The 7,050-nt window shown below is 45.0% G+C and overlaps 1 protein-coding gene across 7 annotated transcripts in view; it reads left to right on the top strand.

Moving 5' to 3' along the window:
- The first annotated feature begins 2,445 nt into the window (after window positions 1-2,445).
- The window catches only part of MPDZ (multiple PDZ domain crumbs cell polarity complex component), an 832,961-nt gene continuing 828,356 nt past the window's right edge, over window positions 2,446-7,050 (top strand). For 6 of the 7 annotated variants that reach the window (XM_078675898.1, XM_078675897.1, XM_078675895.1 and 3 more), the window contains exon 1: window positions 2,455-2,594. The gene's annotated coding sequence lies outside the window, so the exon portion shown is untranslated. Of the gene's footprint in view, window positions 2,595-7,050 lie in introns of all 7 variants that reach the window. The other variant, XM_078675896.1, reaches the window with a different exon arrangement.

The following is a 7,050-nucleotide window of genomic DNA, read 5'->3' as shown; positions in this document are numbered from 1 at the left end:
AAGTAGCAGTGATTGCCATATCACACAGCGAGGAGTCCAACAAAATAATTGGCTTGGCTCGGCTTGGCTCGGCCGACCAGACGGTCCACGTGGTGTAAAGAGAGAAATCCCAGGGCTCCACGGGGCTCGGGGCTCGGGGCTCTGACGCCGCGCTGTGTTATCAGTGGCTCTACGGCCAGCTAACTGCTGTGACTAAATGGAGATTGGGAAGGCCCTGGGGCGGCGGATGAAACGCCAGGCCCTCCTGGAGCAGCGGGCTGAGAAGCGGGATTAGCCGACACGCCGCAGCTTCAAAGACAGCGCGGCAGAAGGCACTGGCGCATCCCGCCTGGCCGCGTGTTACCTGCTGCAAAAGGTGCGGGGGTGGAGGGGGTGATAATGAAGCAGCGAGCTAAATCAGTGTGGCCTGCTGACTGAGCCCGAGGGGGCGCAGAGCAGGGAAAGCCTATGCTGTCCAGATAGATCCGTGGAGTCAAAACAAAGAATGTGAATACAAAAAAAAACTAACGCTATTCAATACACAAATAAACAAAAAAAACTAAGGCTATTCAATACACAAATAAAAAAATCGCTTTGGCGTTATCTCTTTCGAGGATTTTATGCTGTGTGCGGGAGAAGGTCGTGTGGTGGGGGAGGGCTTGGAAACTCATGGCTTCATCCTCCGCGTTGACCCAGGAGGAGGCGAGGCGAAGGAGAACAAACAGAGGAGGCGAGGCGAAGGAGAACAAACGAGGAGTTAGTGGTGTGCTGTGTGCGGGAGGAGCTATACCCAGAGCCTTAGCCCCGTCCTTTTCAGACTGGGGGGCGTGTTTTTGACTGAGAACGTCACTAGGTAGAAAGAAAGTCAAAAACACGCCGCCCAATCCGAAAAGACGGGGCTTAGATCCAAAGAATGACGTCACTGGGACCTCTTCTCCAATGGCTGGCCGCCGTTTAGGAGGCCAGCCAATGGAGAAGAGGGGTGGGGCTTAACCTCGCTACTCAGAGTCATTAAATCTCGCCAGCAAGACTGCGCATATGCGCAGTCTACGCTAGCCGAGACCTAAAAACAAGGAACTTATCTGCTTGGAGCCGCATTTAAAAGAGGCTTATTCTATGTGCTCACACCTTTTATATGTTTCCTAATGTTCTATTGTGGAACCTTTGCTTTATGATGTATGCGGCTGCCTGGGTCTGCATTAAAAGTGATATGAATAATGATAGACTCGGGTCTTATAATGAAATCAATCACACGAGTGATTGAGGTACTCCAGAGATCACTAAACCTTACAGACTTTAGTAAATTGTGATTTCACAGTCTCGTAGTCTCAGAATTGAAACATTTTCAAAATGTATTTATCACCCCAAAAAACTGTTGTTGCTCATTTGTCTGATACTGTTAATAAGCATTGGCAGAGGCAATATATCTGGCTTGTGGTATCCATTTTCCAGATAATATTTTTGTTGGATGCAATAGCAGAAAGTTCACGCAGAGAGGCACCAAATTACTGGTTGGTGGGACACTATGTGCAGTACAGGATCCTAGATTACACGTTTGAAGCCACAAACGTAATTACATAGGCCGCTTTCTTGGAAGGATTCCTAGTTAATCTTCTTAGGCCACGCCCCTTTAAGAGCAACAGTACTGTTTTCGGCTCACTTAACGCCCTGGACTTGAAGGGGGCTCGGGTTTTGTTACGTCAGTGGCGCAGAGGTCCAATGTTTGTCATAAAGCGTGTGCCTTACGCCGGTATCTGATGGTGAGCCTGTCTTGCATGCTCTATAGTGTCAGTAAGCGAAATCAACACCACTCCACATCCTGCTGTATATTGCTCAGAATCCAGCTGGAATGCACCCTGCTAGCTGCAGTGCGTATGCTTATTGAATGATTTTTTGATGGACTGACGCTTGGAGAAGTTAACAGCATGTTGTACCACAGGTCGGCACTGGTCTGTGACTTCTTGTTTGATGTTGAAGCCTGGCAGTCGTAATGAGCCGTGAGTTGTAAATAGAACGGTGAGAGCGGAATGTGTAAAGTTATTTTTTGAGATTCAACTCTGTTTTTTATTAATTCAACTGAACAAAATATCAAGGCTTTAATGGTAAAGTTTTGCCTGCAGAAATAAACCAAACTATTTCCATATATATTTGCTTTGCTGGTAGGAATATTGTAGGGGGGGAAAGTTGCAAACGATCAACATTGCTGAGAAACGATAGACGGAACCCTTCATCAGTAAAGAAAGTTAAGTGTGCACCAAGATAGCACGAATCATTAAAACACACTTGATGGTTTCTTGTAAAAGTACGCTCTGTATCCAAAGAAAGACTGACCAGAGGTTCCCAAGTCGGGGGGGCTTCTAGGATGCACAGAAGGGGGCCGCGGCCGCCCCCTGCCTGACGTCGCGGTGACGCGCTCAGGCTCCTCCTGGTGCGGCAGCGGATGGTGTCGCTGCTGCTGAGCAACAAGTAACGGGAGCCGAGGCCCGGGTTATCTCCAAGCCGAGAGAAGCTACAACCTCCTCGGCCATTGCAGGGCGAGGAGAGGCCCCGGCTGGACGGGGGCCCGGGCGCGCGCTGCCCGCAGCGCCCCGAGGGGAGGCGGCCGGCGGCAGAAGGTGATCCGGGGATGGAGGGGTCAGTGTCGTCCTCCGGCCTGAGGGAGGCGGCGCGGCTTCCAGCCTGTGGAAGATCCGCGCGTCTCCCCGTGCTCGGGTGTCTCCGTCTGTGTCTTTCTGTAGCCGGGGGGAGGAGGGAAGCCGTCTGATCAGCAGGCGCTTGAATCGGGAGCAAGAAACATGCCCGGAGGCGCTTGTTTACTAACATTCCTGCCGCCTTACCCACACGCTTCTCGCTGCGCTGCTTCGGATGAGGGTTTTCTGGGAAAGGATGCGGTGCAGATGTGCACAGAAGTTTTGCCGCTGTACTACAGTGACAGCCAATAGCAATGCTCAAATTATTAAGTTATCTTTGCCATTGTGCTTGTACTGACTGACTGAATGTTAATGTTAATGCTCTGTGATACACAATAGTTACTGCGGTGTAGTTACTCACATGTATAAAACTGTTAGAGGGATAGGTGTACGTCTACCGTAATGGAGTACGCCGTTACAGGGCAGATATAAATCATGCAAAGTGTGCCTATCCATTGTGGTATAGTATAGCAACGTTACTGTAAGTATTGTGGTCTGCAGTGCATGGTCACACAGAATAATATTTATTATCCCATAGGCGTCAGTGCAGAATAGCTGCAGCCCCAGAGCACATTATGCTAGTATGAGACATAGTTTAACGCAAGGCAGTGTGAAATATATAGCATTATAAATATAATTCACACTGGAATACGACTGGCTCAGTCTTTGTGAGAGGAATATAAGAGGGCGAGTGTGCTATGGAAACAAGTAAGGGGGAGATATCCCTCAGGACAGGACCCCCCCCCCCCCCTTTACAGGTTTCCATAGAACACCCGCCCTCTTATTTTCCTCTCACAAAGACTGAGCCAGTCGTATTCTAGTGTGAATTATAATTCTTGAAGGGATCAGTACTTCTTGGCTCTGACAGATCCCACTAGATCCTAAGTGTGTTGATAAAAATAATATAGCCTGTCATGGTGCAGTTTGATAAAGCGCAGTATCACACAGTGGTAATGGGAGAATCCTCATTGAACAGTTGTGTAACACAGGGCCTACATTTAGCATGGGAGGCCGCCAATATAGAGGGGCGCAGGGAGCTTTGTGCATTAAGTTAATGCCAACAGCAGCACCCCGTCATCTTGCTTCAGCCTTGTCCCTAAGTGCAAGTTTCTGTCTGATTTTCCAGTTTAAAGTGGTTCTAATCCTTCATTATCACACAGTGGGCACTGTTTTTACCACCCCAATACCCCCCTTGGCAGCTCTTCACCGTCTCACCCCCTGCTGACACACACCAACAAAGTCATCATCAGCGTGAGGCAGCTGAGCTATCGGTGATTTATGCGCGCTGGGGGTGGTCCGGAGATGTTTGTGCTCAGGGGCCAGTCACACCTCTGCCAGGGCCTGACCAGTGAAGTCAAACGCCCCCCCTGCTGTCTCATTAAATTCACTAAGCATCAGCAAGGGTGCCACATTTCTCCCCGCCCAGGGCGCTAACTTAACAAAGGCGGCTCCGAGAGTGTATGTGTAATAGATCACGGGACGCTGTTAGGGCCCAGTGCACATTGTTTATTAACCTCTTGCTTACTGTAAACCTTACGGCCTTATTCATTAATATACGCAGGACTGAGATAGGTAAGTACAATGACATGCCATCCGCATGTTCACGTGACCGTCTTAAGACGTGTTTCATTCCTGCCAACCGAGAGTCACGTGACATCCGCTCCAGGGAAGTTTGGTCCTGGTCAAAAGGATGAGCTGTTTATGGGACAGGAAGGCTTGTATCCACATGAGTAGGCAGAGTCATACAGGGGAGTTTTGAGGCCTTCATGGATGGCAGAGTTATTCAGAGCAAGGAAAAGGTGAAAAGGGTCAGCTCTCAGAGCAAAACAAAGCACTTTAAGGTGTCTCCTCTGTATTCCTTCTGAGAACAACGTAAGTGGTTCGATTGCCAGTCAGAAATCAGACAGCCGTAGTGTTTTTTTTAAGAGAATTGTGACTTTGTTATACATGGCCTGACTTAAAATTGCAAGAATCTGTACCAAAGATCGTACGTATTTGAAAAACAAATTCCATGCTTTACATCTGATACAAATGTTGCAGTGCAGAGTCACCCATTTTTCTTAGCACATGAGGACACTATGTGTACCCTTTGTGAAAATTCCCGTGGACCAGTTGTAACTGAATTATAATGATCCAGATGCAAAATCAACGATTGTACTGGGGAAATGTAAATTACGATGCCTTGCCATTATCTGGCGTAATATGCTAAATTCCCCGTAACTGAGACCCTTCAACAGCGTGTGGTGAGCTGGGGCAGGTGGCATGCATGTGATTCTTGTATGTGCATATTTACTGAACTGGGTAGCAGTATGAATCCCACAGATTTCTAATAGACTACTAGAGTGCTAACATGCTACTTTCAAAACATAAGTGATGCACTCCTGGACACCATGTTATTAGAATAGGAGCTGTTAACTGTAATTCCTTGCCCTAGGAGCAGGGAGACGTACATGAATATTGAGGTGTTAATTACTTACATTAACCCAGCTGGTTATAAATGTGAGGAGAAGTATGGATTTGTATGCCTTTATGCCATATTCTATGTTAATTGGCTAAAGACAATTAACAAGACAGGTCGGTACTTAAGTCCTGCATTAACTTTCCACATCTGTTTCTTCAGCCAATCCATCCTGTCTGTTGCTTAATACCCTCCTAATTTAAAAAAGTGTAATTTGATAGACATAGAAAGTATTTTTTTTATTTTCAATTTACATTTATGAAATTAGAGCTTTCAAAGGTGGAGAAAGTTATTAGATGAGCTGATCTCATATTTACAGTAGATTTGTGCTCTTACAGAAACTTAAACCTTCAAATGAGTTGCTGTTTAGAAAAGTAATGTTACTTTAAAAAAACAACTTTTTTCTACTTTCGATGTGTTAGTAGTTTGAGCTCCCTTTATGAAGGTACACTAACCTCATATTCACTTTCACCACAGAAGTTAAATAGATTGAAATGATAAAACCTGTTTAAATAATATATTTTCGTCTTTAAAAATGTTGTGCTAGATATTGTATAAATAACTACATTCAATGTTATTTAAAACATTATAATAAAAGTAACATTGTAAATCCAACTTGAAACATTTTTAAATAAAAAGCATCGTAAATCAGACAGAATAACAAGGCATCTATTTCAAATCTGAGCCAACGAACCACACCATTTTTACAGACTTCGAACACTATATATATGTAAAATGAACAAACAGAAAGGGATGTTTTCGGGGACTCATTTAATTCAGGGTCATGTAGCAGCAAAGATTAAAACCATTTCCATTTACATATGTAGTCTTCTGCACAAGAAAAGGAACGATTTTCAAAGCTGACATTTCCAGCAACATGTCTTCTAGTTCATGCACATTCAACATTCTTTGAACTAGTTGAACAATGTAGTTCATTATCAGAACTCAGTCATCTTCCCTGGCAGCTGTTTTGGGAAGGAGGCGCAGTGCTATGTGGGTTGATGCCTTGATGACACTTGAATTAGGTTCTAGCTATGAATCCTATTGGTAGATCTGGACTGGTAGTGTTCAACTGTCTGTTTTACAATAGTATGTAATATACACATATTATTGAAAGTTATTTAGGTTTAAGTAAATGACAATAAGTCACCGTTCCGCTAAATAGCATATTGTTACAACATGCACGTATCCCACTTGAGTCAAATATCCATATCGGCAAAAAGCTGCTTTCATGGAAGAGTGTAATTTTCTGTATGTGTGACATAGTCATTTTCACCAGTTATTTGTGAAACTAACAGTGTGCGTTAGTGCAGCTCTGATACCAGGTGGTTTGTACTACTGCTTTGTGTTAATAGAAAAGAAATACATCATTGACACTTGACACATTTATGTGTAGACAATAGCACTTCATTCAGACGGATGTGGTTTGAAACAATGTAGAATCAAGAAAGTCCTGCCATTGGTCCATATAGGGATCTGTTACTGTTGAACTGATAATTGGCCTAGCGCTTGGGCAAAGAGTTGGAGAACATCACATTTTCTCATTTTGCAAATGAGTGCTTTCATTGCTGTGCATGAAGGTGCAGTGTATATTGATATAAGCACTGATCTTTATTGGAAAGGTCAAGTATGGTTGGCCCCATCTGATTGACCAAGATGTGGAGCTGGTTTGGGGCGTACCATCAACAATACCTTACAGTTTACCCACACCCTACTTCAACGAAGACATCACACACAATTTCTCACTGTCATACCCATGCCCCTACCTCTCAGTATAATGCACACCCCACCTACATCTCAGCCACTAACACTACCACCACTATATGCTTGTGACACAATATACCTACAAACTGCGGTACCCCCTACAGTGCAACATATCTCATCTCCTACCCATGCACCCCTTCTCTGCCCTAAACCACCACC

The sequence above is a fragment of the Lissotriton helveticus genome, chromosome 2_1 (genome assembly GCF_964261635.1).
Source record: "Lissotriton helveticus chromosome 2_1, aLisHel1.1, whole genome shotgun sequence".
NCBI lineage: Eukaryota > Metazoa > Chordata > Amphibia > Caudata > Salamandridae > Lissotriton > Lissotriton helveticus.
Note: the sequence above shows the minus strand (reverse complement) of the source record. Positions and strands in the feature narration are given on the sequence as shown.